We start from the raw sequence: 16,957 nt of genomic DNA, 5'->3' as shown, positions 1-16,957 counted from the left end.
AAATGAACAACCCAATCAAAAAGTGGGCAAAAGACCTAAACAGACATTTCTCCAAAGACATACAGGTGGTTAATAAACACATGAAAAAAATTCTCAACATCACTCATTATTAGAGAAATACAAATCAAAACCACAATGAGGTATCTCATTCTGATCAGAATGGCCATCATCAAAAAGTCTACAAACAATAAATGCTGGAGAGGGTGTGGAGGAAAGGGAACCCTCTTACACTGTTGGTGGGAATGCAAACTAGTACAGCCACTATGGAGAGCAGTGTGGAGATTCCTTAAAAAACTGGAAACAGAACTGTTTATGACCCAGCAATTCCACTGCTGTGCATATACCCCGAGGAAACCAGAAATGAAAGACAAATGTACCCCAAAGTTCATTGCAGTACTGCTTACAATAGCTAGGACAGGGAAGCAACCTAGATGTCCATTGGCAGATGAATTGATAAGGAAGTTGTGGTACATATACACGATGGAATATTACTCTGTTTTTAAAAGGAACACATGAGTCAGTTCTAATGAGGTGGATAAACCTGAAGCCTATAATACAGAGTGAAGTAAGTCCGAAAAAGAAAGACAAATACTGCATATAAATGGAATCTAGAAAAACAGTACTGAATCCCCAGATTAAGGGCAGCAAAGGAGACACAGATGTAAAGAGCAGACTTTTGGATACAGTAAGAGAAGGAGAGGATGGGATGATTTGAAAGAACAGCACTGAAACATGTACATTACCGTATGAAGAAGAGATGACCAGTGCAAGTTTGATGCATGAAGCAGGGCACCCAAGGCCAGTGCTCTGGGACAACCCAGAGGGATGGGGTGGAGAGGGAATTGGGAGGAGGGTTCAAGATGGGAGAGACACATGTATACCTATGGTCATTTCATGTTCATACGCGACAAAAACCATCACAATATTATAAGGTAATCACCTTCCAATTAAAAGAAATATATATACTTTTTTAAAAAAGAAGTATAAGTAATCCAAATTGATAAAGAAGTAAAACTTTTTGCAGGTGATATACATAGAAAGTCATAAAGATGCCACCAGAAAACTTCTATAGCTAATCAATGGATTTGGTAAAGCTGAAAATGAAAGGAAGTGAAAGTGTTAGTTACTCAGTTGTGTCCTACTCTTTGCCACCTTATGGACTGTAGCCTGCCAGGCTCCTCTGTCCATGGGAATTCTCTAGGCAAGAATACTGGAGTGGGTTGCCATGCCCTCCTCCAGGGAATCTTTCTCACCCAGGAATGAAACCCATGTCTCCTGCATTACAGGAGGATTCTTTACCATCTGAGCCACCAGGGAAGCCTGGTAAAGCTGAAGAAAACAAAATTAATGCACAAAAATCTCTCGCATTCTTATACATTAATAAGGAAAGATCAGATAGAGAAATTAAGGAAACAATCACATTTACCATTGCAATGAAATGAATAAAATACCTAGGATAAACCTACTTAAAGAGGCAAAGATATGTTCTCATAAAACTATAAGGCAGTGATGAAAGAAATCAAATATGACCAAACAGATGGAGAGATATATCATGCTCTTGGATTGGAAGATTCAATATTGTGAAAATGACTGTACTACCCAAAGCAATCTACAGATCCATGCAATTGCTATCAAATTACCAATGGCATGTTTCACAGAATTAGAACAAGAAAATTTTACAATTTGTGTGAAAATACAACAGCCCCGAATAGCCAATGCAATCTTGAGAAAGAAATACGGGGCTGGAGCAATCAGGCTCCCTGACTTCAGAGAATACTACAAACTACAGTAATTAAGACTGTATGGCACTGGCACAAAAACAGAAATATAGACCAATGGAACAAGATAGAAAGTCCAGAGATAATCCAGGGCACCTGTGGGCACCTATGACAAAGCAGGCAAAGATACACAAAGGAGAAAATAGAGCCCCTTCAATAAGTGGTGCTGGGAAAACTGTACAGGTATATGTGAAAGAATGAAATTAGGACATTCCCTAACATTATACATAAAATAGACTCAAAATGTATTAAAGATCTAAATGTAAGATAACAAGGTAAAACTCTTAGAGGAAAACATAGGAAGGTCATTCTTTGACATAAACCACAGCAAAATCTTTTCTGACCCACCTCCTAGAGTAATGAAAATAATAAGAAAAATAAACAAATAAGACCTAATTAAATTTTAAAGCTTTTGCACAGCAAAGAAAACTATAAACCAAATGAAAGGAGAATGCTCAGAATGGAAGAAAATAATTGCAAATGAGGCAACTGACAAAGGGTTAATCTCCAAAATATACAAGCAACTCATACAGCTCAGCATCACATAAACAAACAACCCAATCAAAAAAAAAAAAAGGGGGGGGGGTGGACAGAAGACCCAAAAAAATATCTCTCCAAAGAAGACACACAGATGGCCAACAAACACATGAAAAGATGCTCAACATCACTAGTTATTACAGAAATACAAATCATAACTGCAATGAGGTACCACCTCACACCAGTGAGAATGACCATCGCCGAAAAGTTTGCAAACAAATGCTGGAGAGGATGTGGAGAAAAGGGAACCCTCCTGTACTGTTGGTGGGAATGCAAACTGATGCCGCCACTGTGGAGAAGAGCATGGAGGTTCCTTAGAAAAGTAAAAATATAATCACCATGACTGAGCAATCTCACTATTCGGCACATACCCTGAGAAAACAATACTTCAAAAGGATACATATATTTGTTTTGCCAAAAGTGTTTACTTTCGTCTTAGGTTTAAAGGATTTGTTAACAAGATAAGCCACTTGCTATACACAAATAAATAATACAAATATTTACTAGAGAGCTATCTAGTCTACTTTCAATGTACTAACATTAAAAGAAAACAAGAAACAAAAACAGCAGAAGAAAGCAATAGTACATACATCACCAAATTGGATTTGCCCACCTCCAGACTTAAACAACACTGGGAAGTCCCACGTGACAGCAGTCTGGAGTTCCAACTGGGAGGCCCCAGGCAGTGCCTCTGCTCCATGGGTGAGATCGGACTGCTGTCTCTCAAGCCCCCGCTTATAATCCCCAGGCTGCAAACCAATATCATTATTAGTTTGTGAGCAAAACTGCAGCTCTCGTATCATGCTAATTTTTATAACGCTGTTTGCTTTGTTCTGCGGATCTTGAAATGTTGCTAAGTCCAGGGAGTGGTTGGCCAGATCTCCTCCAGTGAGTGAAAGTCTCTCAGTTGTGTCCATCTCTTTGTGACCCCTTGGACTATATCCTCCAGGCCAGAATACTGGAGTGGGTAGCTTTTCCCTTCTCCAGGGGATTTTCCGAACCCAGAGATCAAACCCAGGTCTCCCGCATTGCAGGCGGATTCTTTACCAGCTGAGGCACAAGAGAAGACCTCCTCCCAGAGATGAAACAAATTGCAAGATCCGCTTCCTATCTAGTGTCCTTCCTATCTATCTATTGTGTTTCTCTTCCAAAACTCACAGCAGGTGTGGCTGGCACATACACAGCAGTAGTCAGGGCAGTGTCCAGGTAGGTCAGAAGCAAAATCAGAGACCCACTCTGCTCCTTTGCCTCTAAAGCCTGAACAAGACTACTTCTATTTTATTTCCCTAACAGTAGCCTAGTGTTCACTGCAGCATATTTACAGTAGCCAGGACAAGGAAATGACCCAAATGTCCACCAACAGATGAGAGGATAAAGAAGTTGTGGTGCATATATACAATGGAATATTAGTAGTAAAAGGAACAAAGTAGGGTCATTTGTACAGACATGTATGGATGTAGTGTCTGTCATATCGAATGAAGTAAGTTAGAAAGAGGAAAACAAGTATCATATATGAATGCATACATGTGGAATCTAGAAAATGGTGCAGATGACTCTATGTCCAGGGCAGGAATAGAGAGGCAAATTTAGAGAACAGGCTTGTGGACACATGGGCTCAAATTGGGGAGGCCGAATTATATTTGGATTGGAAAGGAGAGGGTGGGACAGACTGGGAGAGTAAGATTGACATATATACATGACAACATGTAAAATAACTAGTGGAAACCTGCTGTAAAGCACAGAAAGTTCAGCTCTGTTCTCTGTGATGACCTAGTTGGGTAGGGTGGGGTGGGATGGGGTGGCAGCGGGAAGGAGGTCCAAGAGGAGGGGAATATCTGTATACATATAGCTGATACACTCCATTGTACAGCAGAAACAAATGACATTATATAATCGTGAAGCAATTACATTCCAATAAAAAAATGGAAAATATCAAGCCATTGATTTTAGATCCTCTCATTGTCTTTTCACCTTAGTAAATTGTTGGCAAAGATACCGTAAGACTCAGAACCATTTTTAGCTTCTACAAAGCAAAAGATGGAAGAGTAAGATTATGATAAATATCATTTAGCACCATAGATTTTCAAAAGATCAACTGCATGATATGATGTTAAATATAGTTGAATGTGGTCCCACATCTCTGCACTGCTTTGCCAAGCTTCCGTCGGATGTGATTTGCAACAAGCAACATATTAAACCTCCATAAATAGTCATTATAATGTAAACACTGAACACGCCTTATTATAGCAGTGAAAGCAGCCTCTCCAAAATACATAAAACAGAAAACAAATCCTTGAATTTCATCTCAGGGCAGAAGGTGGATTTGAATTTGGAGACATGCCAAATGGTAATTTTGGGCACAAATATTTCAGACAAAGCTGATGTATTATGAGTAATAACAGCATATGTTAGTTTCTAAGTCAGTTTGCATATGTCACAGGAAGAACACCCAATTAGTATATGAGGCCATTTACACTTCAACAAACTTATTAACAGTAAAAAATAACAGAGTAGGTATAATCAAATTATACCTTCTATTTTAAATATACATAATATTTTGACACAAAAGCATCAGTACAGAGAAAAATAGGATCTTGAATTAAATCATCAAATTGACTTCTTTTCTTTCTTTCTTCTTTTTCTTATTGTTTTATTTTCACATAGCTAGCTGCTATGGCTCTTGACAGTTCCCCTTTATCTAACTAAGCCTTGGAGGGTTAAAGAAGACAGTTGGCCTTTATGGTTTTCTGTGTCTGAATGTGCATGTCCCAAGGAGAGAAGGATCTTTGCAAGAAGCTATTAAGCCCCAATGAGTGAGCATGTATGTGGACGGTCTGACTTACGTTCAGTGAAACAGATGGCATGTCCCAGAATTCCCAGAGCTGCCTCAGGCTTTTGCTGGTGTCAACCCTGTGGTAAATGGGTTTTCATAATGAATTTACTGTTAATTTTCACACACACACAAACCATTAGAATCACATTAAAGGGCTGACTAAATGCCATCAAGACTCCAAGCACGATTGTCTTTTGTTCATTTGGAAGAAGCTCTGAAGAATCCAGAATCTCCAATCAATCATTCATGACAGTTTGCAGAGAGGAGAAGGCCTCTCTGTGCTTGAAGAGGGACAAATTTGGGGGCGTTCCCAAATCCCACTCACAAGACCAAGTCTCCTAATTTTTGTCAGACAATCAGAGTTATGATCATTCCTCTCAATACCAAATATAGAGTATCTTATCAAACTAATTAGATTTTAAATTTTTTGTTTAGTCATTTCTCTTTAAAAATAGGTTTTAATAAATAAATAAAGCAAAACTCTTTGGTTAAAGTAAAAGTGTAAATGTTTTTGAGAAACAAATATTCCAAAGAGACTACCAACTATGTGCAGAATATCTGAAGGGTATGATAGCTTAATATAGATACTCTGAAGGTAAGCACAAAAAGCAACAGGGAGAGTCATGGAGACTGACGGACAGACGGACAGATAAGAGCATTATCAAAAGGAGACATTCAAAGTGAGATTGAGGCAGGATATAGACGGGCTCCAGGTTAGGTACTTACAACCGGCCTCCTGTTCACCTCTCCTGGGGTGAGAAGATGAGCTCCAGGCAGGACATTTCTCACCAACCCTCTGTTTATATTTCCTGAGGCAAGAGAACGCCTCCAGGACTACATATTTATGACTGAACTCCTGCCTGTATTTTGAGATCTGTGCTTGTGCTTTAATCACTCAGTCACGTCCAGCTCTTTGAGACCTCATGGACTGTGGCCAGCCAGGCTCCTCTGTCCGTGGAGATTCTCCAAGCAAGCCCACTCTGAGATAAAAACCATTAATGGTAATGGGGTAAATAACCAGAGACTGGGCGTGTTTATGGCAAGGACAAAGTGGGACTAAACCTCGTGGAAAGATCAAGAAGTCACACACTCCCCATCTTTAGAGCAAAGGGGAGACTTTACATGCACAAAATCTTACATGAGGTCAAAAAGGCAGGGGATGCCAGACATACAAGCCTTGCTATCCCCTGCCGTAAGTCTCCACAGTGGGATTCATCTTCACTGAGGGGTGCAGCACACCCCGGGGAGGGTCCAAAGGTAAATTAGCCACAGGGGTCAAAACAAAATGCTAGGTCAGAAAGAAGACAAAGAACCGGAAGACTGCTCCCTTTTGTTGGGAGAGCGTGTAATTTCCTCGGCTCTGTCTCATCGCAACAAAAATTTGAAGTGACGGCTGGACCAGCATTACAGCCCTTGGACAGACCAGTGTTACAGCTCCATGTTACAGCTCAGTTTTATTTAGAAAGCAAAGGAAAATACATCTTCAAGGCATGAGGGCGTGCTGACCCAAAAGGCACGAAGAGAAGAATGGCCTCCAGCTCAATTTTGGCTCCTCTTTTTATATGGTTTTTCTCCTCCCCCTGGGCCTGCCCTATGTAAATTGGGCTAGCCAGGAGGGCTGTTTGTTTTACCTGAGGTCCTCACTCCGGTCCTCGGACCTTCCTTTGTTCTATTTTTGCGGGCTTTTCCCTTCCTTATTTTTTAGCCACAGCCATTCTGGACTCCTTTTTCCTATTCTAACTACCTAACACTTTTAAAGAATTTAAACTTCCCAAAGGTGCCATTCTCTCTCTGAGTTCTGTGCATATTTCCACATGTACTTTTCTTTTCCAAAAAACTTTACTTTTTTCTTTACCTTCTACCTCCTCACCTGAATTCATTCTTGACAAAGCAGGCATAAATGAGGGATTCAGGCCCTTACGGCTGGTCCCTCTGGTCTAGTTGTTAGGACTTCCGGGAACTAAGATCTTGCTTCTAGCCACTGCTCGCTGCTGCATATTAAGGCAAATCAAGAAAAACTATTTTCAGAAGCCTAATAGCAAGGCTACTAGGACTGCTAAAAATAACAGCTACAATTAATTCTGTTGATTGAGCACCCATTATGTTTTAAGCACTGTACTAGATGGTTTTCAAGCATCATCTTGTTTCTTTCTCATAAAAAAGTCAAGAATAAAAGCTAAAAGCATTTGTAAATACTTCCTTCATGCCAGGTTCTGTTCTCACCCCCACACTATCACCCTCAAGCCATACTATTGTCCTTTCAGCATTTTAACACTTGTGCTCTTTCATGCCACTGAGTTTTCCTGTTTTAGAGTCATCTTGTGTCAGCTACACCCACCCTAGACTTATTTTTTTGGAAGGGGTATCCCGTGCTTCTCCATAAATTTTCACTTAAAAATCATCTCCTCTGAGAAGTGTTAGGTTCGCAACTGTCTCAGTCAATTGCTCCTCTCTCCTCCTCCTTCCAAGCTGTGTTCTTCTCTACCATGGTGGTAACTTGTTTAGTTCCTCGAGGCACTTTCGAGTGTGTATTTATTTTTGTCTCTTCTTTACTATAATAAAGTAAAGGTCAGGTTCCAGTCCTTTTCAGTCCCCAGTCAATGCACAACACATAACAAGGAACCTGGCCCATGCCTAGTGTGCTTAATAACCATTCATTAGATGAAAAAATGTTCTAAATGCCTTGCATCAATTCTCTCATTTAATGAATGATCTTTCTGTGAGCTTACCGAGGACAATGTGCCCTTGGCCACACAGCTAATAAATGCCTATGGTAAAATCCAAAGCCAACCAATTCTGTAGGACTTGAAAGGTTGTTGCTGGACCACGAAAAGACGGCCGGGATTCTTGGCCTCCAGAGGAGAATTCAATCCAGGGCCAGAGACGAGGCTTGATCGTTCAGAGCTTTTGTGCGATAGAGTTTATTAAAGTATAAAAGGGATAGAGAAAGCTTCTGACATAGACATCAGAAGGGGGCAGAAAGAGTACCCCCTTGCTAGTGTTAGCAATGGAATTATATACTCTCTAAATAGTTATTACTAATAACTAATTAATAATAACTGAATTGAAAGAATGTCTGTCTGGAGGTTGTAAAGACCTCACCAGACCCACTCCCATAATTTACATTTTAAGATAACAGGATTAGCATTTGACAATAGAAAGATCCTCTAGACCCACTCACATAATATATATTCTAAGATATTAGGATTAGTCAGAAGGTTTCTAGGAAGGAGAAACTGTCCTAAAGCTGGATACATTGTTGTTGTATAATCCCTAGTACAGAGTTTAAACTGAGTTGTGTCATTGATTAAGACTAAGGAATGCAGAGGAAAAAAGAAAAAAAAAAGTTTGTCTTTTTCTCCTCCTTGAGAATTCCAGACCTCTCTCTCCTTGGGGACCCCTAGACTTCTTACCAACCTGCCTAGGAGATGACTCTCCCAGACTTCAGACCATGACCTTATCCATGACCTTGCCCGTTTGACAAACGCACAGATCCATAACATCAGTTTGGTATAGATATTTAGGATTGCGTTGTGTTTTTTAAAATTTTGACCGATACACAATTCCTTTCAGCGTTGCTTTAGTGCTACTTCTCTCAAGCGTTCATCATCTATATTCAGCTTCGTAGCTCTTCAGTAAAGTAGATCAAGAAAGGAAAAGGCAAGACACATACTTCCACCATATATATAGCTCCTGCTAAATACAGGCCCAGGGAATAAAACTCTCACTCTGTTTTAACACCTCAGTATGAGTTAAAACTGCATGAACGATAGCAGTTTGTTATATGGAGCTTTGGTTAGAATTTGAAAGGAATCACTGCTGTATTTTACTGAGGCTTCTAACTTAAGCTAATAAGGATATATGGGTTGTTTTTAAATGAGAAGACAATGAAGTTTCTGCTATGGGTTGAATTGGGCTCCCCCACCCCAACCCTTTGATTCATATATTGAAGCTCTAACTTCTGATGTAATGATATTTGACGGTAAGGCGTTAAGGAGTTTGTTAAGCTATGTTGTTGTTGTTGATCAGTCCCTCAGTTGTGTTTGACTCTTCACAACCCTATGGACTGCAGCATGCCAGGCTTCTCTATCCTTCACTACCTTCTGGAAAGGAAAGTCGCTCAATCGTGTCCGACTCTTTGCGACCCCGTGGACTGTAGCCTGCCAGGCTCCTCCGTCCATGGGATTCTCCAGGCAAGAACACTGGAGTGGTTTGCCATTTCCTTCTCCAGGGGATCTTCCTGACCCAGGGATCGAACCCAGGTCTCCTGCATTGGAGGCAGACGCTTTAACCTCCGAGCCACCAGGGAAGTCCTACTACCTTCTGGAGCTTGCTCAAACTCATGTCCATTGAGTCGGTGATGCCATCCAACCATCTCATCCTCTGTCTCCCCCTTCTCCTCCTGCCCTCAAATTAAGTTTAGATGTGGAGCCCTTATGATGGAATTTGTGGCTTTATACAAAGAGACGTCACAGAGCTTGGTTCCTCTCTCTCTCCAATGGGAGGCACCAAGGAAAGGCCATGTGAGGACACAGCAAGAAGGCAGATACCACAAACCTGAAAAATGGAACATTTCCTGCCCTATCAGTAAACAAAGGATGCCACTGTCATCAAAGTTTGCAGCTCCTACATGAGCTGGTGAACTCTGCGGAAAGGCAGGGAGAAAAAGAATATCTGATGCCACCCCCTACTGTGAATCCTGAGGAAACTAAGGCCGTGATAATAAAGAACTGGCCCCAGATAGCTGAGATGAAGATAAAAAAATGATTTCAGTGAGCCCAGACTCTTACATCTTCCCACACATAAAAAAGTACTAAATTTCTTAACTTGAGATATCTGGTTTTCTTTAACAATAATCTTATGACATTCCTGACTACCTCCCCTTTGTGACAAAATTCCTATGTGTCCTAGCTCCTCTCTTAACCTCCTTGGAGCAGTCTCTCAGAGCTATTTGAATGGCTGTTTCCCAGGCTACAGCCCCGATTTTGCCCCAAATAAAACTACTCTCGATTCTCACATTGAGCCTTTTTTTTTTTTTTTTAACACATCCAAGGAGAGAGCTCTCAGCAGATACTGATCCTCCATCACTTTGACTTCAAACTTCCAGTCTCCACAACTCTGAGAAACAAATGCTTATTGTTTAAGCTCCCCGACTGTGGTGTTTTGTTTATGGTAGCCCAAGCTGACTGGGACAGTGTCCTCTGCCAAAAGCAAAACCCTATATAGTGTGCATACTACTATCGCTTCTCATACTTCATCTCTTTTTGATTTTAGGTCATGTCCTTATGTTGCTATCTTCTCGTAGTCATTCAGTTCAGTTTAGTCATTCAGTAGTGTCCAACTCTTTATGACCTCATGGACAGCAGGCTTCACTGTCTATCACCAACTCCCGGAGTTTGCTCAAACTCATGTCCATTGAGTCAGTGATGCCATCCAACCATCTCATGCTCTGCCATCCCCTTCTCCTCCCACCTTCAATCTTTCCCAGCATCAGGGTCTTTTTTAATGAGTCAGTTCTTCACATCAGGTGACCAAAGTATTGGAGCTTCAGCTTCAGCATCAGTCCTTCCAGTGAATATTCAGAACTGGTTTCCTTTAGGATGGACTGGTTTGATTTTCTTGCAGTCCAAGGGATTCTCAAGAGCCTTTACCAACACCACAGTTCAAGAGCATCAGTTCTTCAGTACTCAGCTTTCTTTATGGTCCAACTCTCACATCTATACATGGCTACTGGAAAAACCATAGCTTTGACTATATGGACCTTTGTCGGCAAAGTAATGTCTCAGCTTTTTAATATGCTGTCTAGGTTTGTCATAACTTTTCTTCCAAGGAGCAAGCATCTTTTAATTTTATGGCTGCAGTCATCATCTGCAGTGATCTTGAATAGTCATTGACCTTTGGGATATTGGGGAAATTTAATAAAATAGAGACCACTAGCATATTGGCTTCTAAATATTTGGTGACGTAGCATTTCCCATATTACTGGATCTGAGCATTTTACATGATAGGGAAAAATTATATAAAAAGTTTTCACAAAACCTTTGGTGGTTGGTGGTTCAGTCGCAAAGTCATGTCTGACTCTTGTGACCCCAGGGACTGTAGCCTACCAGGCTCCTCTGTCCATGGAATTCTCCAGGCAAGAATACTGGAGTGGGTTGCCATTCCCTTCTCTGGGGTATCTTCCCGACCCAGGAATCAAACCCTGGTCTCCTGCACTGCAGGCAGATTCTTTACCAATTGAGCTACAAGGGAAGCTTTGTAATATTATGTCATATTTTTCTTACAATCTCAGCTTTATTTTATATCTATATGAAAAATGAGAAGAAGTTCTTAAATATATCATATCTTCTATGATAGTCTAAAACTTTTATCTCTGAATGTCACTGCGGTTTAAAAACTAATGATTTTAAGCTCTGTAACTTCTTAACTTTAAAAAAGTATCCCCAAGCATAAACTAACTACACTGAAGGGGGAAAGCACAAATTAAAGCAAAATTGTGTATAAATCCAGATATTTTCCCTTAGAATAAACAGATACACATAAAGTATAAATCCAGATATTTTCCCTTAGAATAAACAGATACACATAAAGATAAATACAGAAAGGGCTCAGGGCCGGGGCAATGGGATGACCCAGAGGGATGGGATGGGGAGGGAGGTGGGTGGGGGGTCCAGGAAGGGGAACACATGTAAACCCATGGCTGATTCATGTCAATGTATGGCAAAAACTATTACAATACTGTAAAGTAATTAGCCCCCAACTAAAATAAATAAATTAAAAAAAATAATAATAAATAAATAAACTCTATAGCTGCAGCCTCTTAAATTCTCCTGTCCCAATCTGGCCTCCCTTGTTTTCAGATTATCACCCTGAAACATAGCTCTGCCCAGGCAGCTCCCCAGCCGAAAACAAATCCCTAACAATTTCCCTTTGTTCAGGGAATCAGCTCAAAGAATAAAATCCAGACACCTTTGCTCAGCATGGTTCCTTTATACTTAACCCACCTTGCTCAAAGACACTGCCACTGAAAGCACCATCCGGGGCCCCCGGAACAGATGCAGGCTTCCCCACACCATGCAAAAAGAAAAAAAAAAAAAAGATAAATACAGAGAAGAAAATGTGAATATTCCTAGAATTTTCAAAGAAGAATGTTCAAATCCTTGGTTATCTTAACCAGAGTTTAAGAAGAAGAACTTTGAGGAAAACCTTCTATATCACAGAGTTGCTTTAGGCTTTAAATTACTATAATACTTTGAAGGAGGCAAACAAAAACTGATCATTTATATTTTACCCTTAAACATTTTAGACACTCTTTTATATGGCTCAACCTCACGATCTCGGTTTTGTCAGCTCCATCGTAGGCCACACCCCTTTCTAGATGACTGAGTCATAGCCTTCTCATAAGAAATGTGTCCAAGACCTGTTTCCTTAAACCTTTATCCTGCCTTCATCTGATATGAAAACTGGAAGAATGCCTTTTGCTGATGCAGATAGTGGCCATGAGGTCCCTGGAGGGTACAGATGTGTTTCTCCCTAACAGTCACACTCTACTTTCAGCTTTGACCCCTTTAAATCCTCCTGTACCCCTTTCAGCACAGAATGCAGCTGCAAGCGCTTATGGACCATCATCAACCCAATCCTGCCCTCATTTGTTTTTTTTAACTATTTATTTTAATTAGAGGCTAATTACTTTACAATATTGGAGTGGTTTTTGCCAAACATCAACATGAATCAGCCACGGGCGCACATGTGTTTCCCATGCAGAACCCTCCTCCCACCTCCTTCCCCCTCCCATCCCTCAGGGTCATCTCAGTGCACCAGCCCTGAGCACCCTGTCTCATGCATCGAACCTGGACCGGCGATCTGCTTCACATATGATAATATACACATCTCAATGCTACCCTCTCAAATCATCCCACCCTCGCCTTCTCCCACAGAGTCCAAAAGACTGTTCTTTACATCTGTGTCTCTTTTGCTGTCTCGCATATAGGGTCATCATTACCATCTTTCTAAATTCCATATATATGTGTTAGTATACTGTATTGGTATTTTTCTTTCTGACTTACTTCACTCTGTATAATAGGCTCCAGCTTCATCCACCTCATTAGAACTGACTCAAATGCATTCTTTTTATTGGCTGAGTAATATTCCATTGTGTATATGTACCACAGCTTTCTTATCCATTCGTCTGCTGATGGACATCTAGGTTGCTTCCATGTCCTGGCTACTGTAAACAGTGCTGCAATGAACATTGTGCACATTCCTTTGCAAAGTGGCTCTGCTGCTCCTCCCATACAGAGATGGAGTCTGTTTCTCCATTCTCCATTATCTTAAAGTTGAGCTGGCCTTGTGGTGGAAAAACGGTTGTGGAAGTGACATTTTTAAGTTCCTGATCGTGAGCCTTAAGAGACCCTGCAACTGCTGCCTTCATTCTCTTGGATCTTAAGACTTCCAGGTTTGTGAAGAAGCCCAGCCCTCAGCTAACTCACCAACTGAACACAGCAACATAAGTGAACCCAGGGGAGCCCAGCAGAGTCCAGCCAACAGATAGAATCACAAGAAATGATAAATCACTATGTTTTGGAGTTAGTTTGTTAGGAAGAAATGGATAATTAACATAGTACAACTGACTGCCAAAAAGATATTTCTGTTGATCCAATACGTCCTACCTGTAAGTTCCACTTACCCCCATCCCAGGTTTTGGTAGGCAATAAAATATAGTATATTGTAATAGTAAGTTAATATCTTAATTTTCTCTTTTCATATTATAGTATTTTTATTGATGATATATGGAATTAATGCTTTACTGGAAAAGAGTTTTAACGGTAAAAATTTTGAGAACCTTCACAAATTGGCAAAGTATTTGGAGAATTGAAACTTCTGATTCCCCCTCTGATGGTGTCTCACAGATACCTGCTTACTCCAGCTGAACCTAGAGATTAGTTCTCTGGAGTCAAGGTTAGAGCCCTGCAGTGTAATTGTCACTGGAAACTAGCAGGCTTACATTTTTCAATAGAGAAAGTAACCTTTTCATGAAGAAATTTCTGTTTATCTCCCGAGAATTACTTCAAATCACTGACATTTTTATTCTTTCCTAAACACACTGGCCTTCTGAGTCCCTTGAAGGGACTTCTTTTCCTTAGTTGGTTCCTACATTTTTAATATCTTTATATAGGGATTGTAATATGTTAATTGGAGAAGGCAATGGCACCCCTCTCCAGTCCTCTTGCCTGGAAAATCCCATGGACGGAGGAGCCTGGTGGGCTGCAGTCCATGGGGTCGCTAGGAGTCGGACAGGACTGAGCGAGTTCACTTTCACTTTTCCCTTTCATGCACTGGAGAAGGAAATGGCAACCTACTCCAGTGTTCTTGCCTGGAGAATCCCGGGGACGGGGGAGCCTGGTGGGCTGCCGTCTGTAGGGTCGCACAGTCGGACACGACTGAAGTGACTTAGCAGCAGCAGCAGCATAGTGTTAATTTCGAAAATTTATCATTTCACTCATCCCTTCAACAAACACGTATTAAACATAACATTCAATGAACCAGGAATACAATGGTTACTGTACAGCTGATGCTTTACCTTAAAAGCATATAAATGAACAATTATGATAAAATACTGTCAGTGTAACCTTAGAGGAAGGAATGGGTAGTCATCTAATGTAAACTGGGTGAATTGTAAAAAAGACTTAAGACTCCATGATGTGACTACTGCTGACAGCTTTTAAGCCAAACACCCCTTATTTCCCCTTCTGCCCCACATCTGGGCAAACTTATAAGCAAGCTTGAGTGCTTCCTCCTTTGTTATGGATAGTTCAAGAACATTTTCCCTGAAAAAGTGAAAGCTGCTCAGTCGCCTCCGACTCTTTGCGACCCCATGAACTGTAGCCCACCAGGCTCTTCTGTGCATGGAGTTCTCCAGACAAGAATACTAGATTGGGTTGCCATTTCTTCTCCAGGGGATATTCCCAACCCAGGGATGGAACCTGCGTCACTTATGTCTCCCGCATTGGCAGGCAAGTTTTTACCACTAGCGCCACCCTGACCATACCCCCTGCTGCTGCTGCTGCTGCTGCTAAGTTGCTTCAGTCGTGTCTGACTCTGTGTGACCCCATAGACGGCAGCCCACCAGGCTCGGCCGTACCTGGGACTCTCCAGGCAAGAACACTGGAGTGGGTTGCCATTTCCTTCTCCAGTGCATGAAAGGGAAAAGTGAAAGTGAAGCCGCTCAGTCGTGTCCGACTCTTCGCGACCCCATGGACTGCAGCCTACCAGGCCCCTCCACCCATGGGATTTTCCAGGCAAGAGTAAGGGAGTGGGTTGCCATTGCCTTCTCCGACCATACCCCCTAAATTCCATAAAAATCTCAAACTCACCTCCTTCCATCGATCTCTCAAATAATTTTTTATTTTTTTAACCAGAGTAGGAGGCTTGCCCTGCTACCCACAGAAAGCTGGTTATGTAAGCAGCAAACATTTTCAAAACGTCCTGGTGCCAATGTCCCACCATCAGTACCAAACCAAACTTTGAGTCAGTGTAGCTATCTTGTGACCACAAACAGGTGATCATAAAAGATAGCCTGGATGATATTTGAATGGCATTTTAAACTGTGTGTACTTAGCATTTGGGATTATAATTTTTTTAACCTGTTTATGTCTTGCCCAGAGATATCTAATATCGTGTGTGTGTGTGTGTGTTTGTGCGTGCGTGCGTGCGCGCGCCTCCTAAGTGGCTTCAGTCATGTTGGACTCTTCATGATCCTATGGGTTGCAGCCCTCCAGGCTCTTCTGTCCAGGCAAGAATAGTGAAGTGGGTTGTCATGCTCTCCTCCAGTGGATCTTCCTGACCCAGGATCAAACCCATGTCTCTTGTGTCTCCTGCCTTGGCAGGTGGGTTCTTTACCACTAGCACCACCTGGGAAGCCCATCTAATATCTTAAACGTAAGAAATTACTCATTCTTGTATACATATCAACCAGCAGGGTACATGGAATGTAATACATGAGCAAATACTTTTTGAACACATGAATGATTTCTTTAAAAAAAAAAAAAGAAATTAAAAAAGGATTGTGAAATTTGAGTACAAATTCATATTTTATTAATTTTTGGATCTTCTGAACATTTAATGAAATAAAATCAATTATCCATAGAAAGAAAATCAGTTTAAAAAGTGGATAAGGAATATACTACAGTAAGAATAGTCTAGAAAAACTAAACCTGAAGATATAAATTCACACATCTGGTAGTGATTCATAATTGAATATCATTTTCTCTGTAGTTATGATGGTTCATATCAGCCCCATTCCAAAACTGAAAATAGCTGAGTAATATAACTACTGCCACCATCACTTTATCCCAGCTCCGTACGTGCAGAATGAAAGATTTTAGCTACAGTTCACTCTGGTAGAATTTCACAGGAAGTTTCAATGAATGAGCTGAAAGAAAATAATTACCCAAGGAGCCTTAGGCTTGAAGAGAAATCTCTCTTTATGAAGTGTTTCTAAAGGAAATGTGTGAGGAGCAACTTGGAGGATGAGACTGTTTTCTTCTATGACTACGTGAATATCTTTCAGAAACAGTATAAATCTGTGAAACAAGGACACTGAAATTTTCCATGATGAAAGAGACTAAATACAAATTTCCAGTCTTAGGAAATCCACCCAAGAGGAAATGAATAGGGATAGTATGTATCAGATACTATCTGACTCTGACAAACCCATGTTGATCAAAAGTTATGGTGAATTTGACATGGTGCTTTGCCGTGTTACACTCAGTTCCGGTTTGAAGAATAGCACTGTAGATCCAGTATATAC

Source organism: Giraffa tippelskirchi, chromosome 6 (genome assembly GCF_054371585.1).
Source record: "Giraffa tippelskirchi isolate mGirTip1 chromosome 6, T2T-mGirTip1v1.2.pri, whole genome shotgun sequence".
NCBI lineage: Eukaryota > Metazoa > Chordata > Mammalia > Artiodactyla > Giraffidae > Giraffa > Giraffa tippelskirchi.
The sequence above is the reverse complement of the archived record's forward strand: the minus strand, read 5'-3'. Positions refer to the sequence as shown.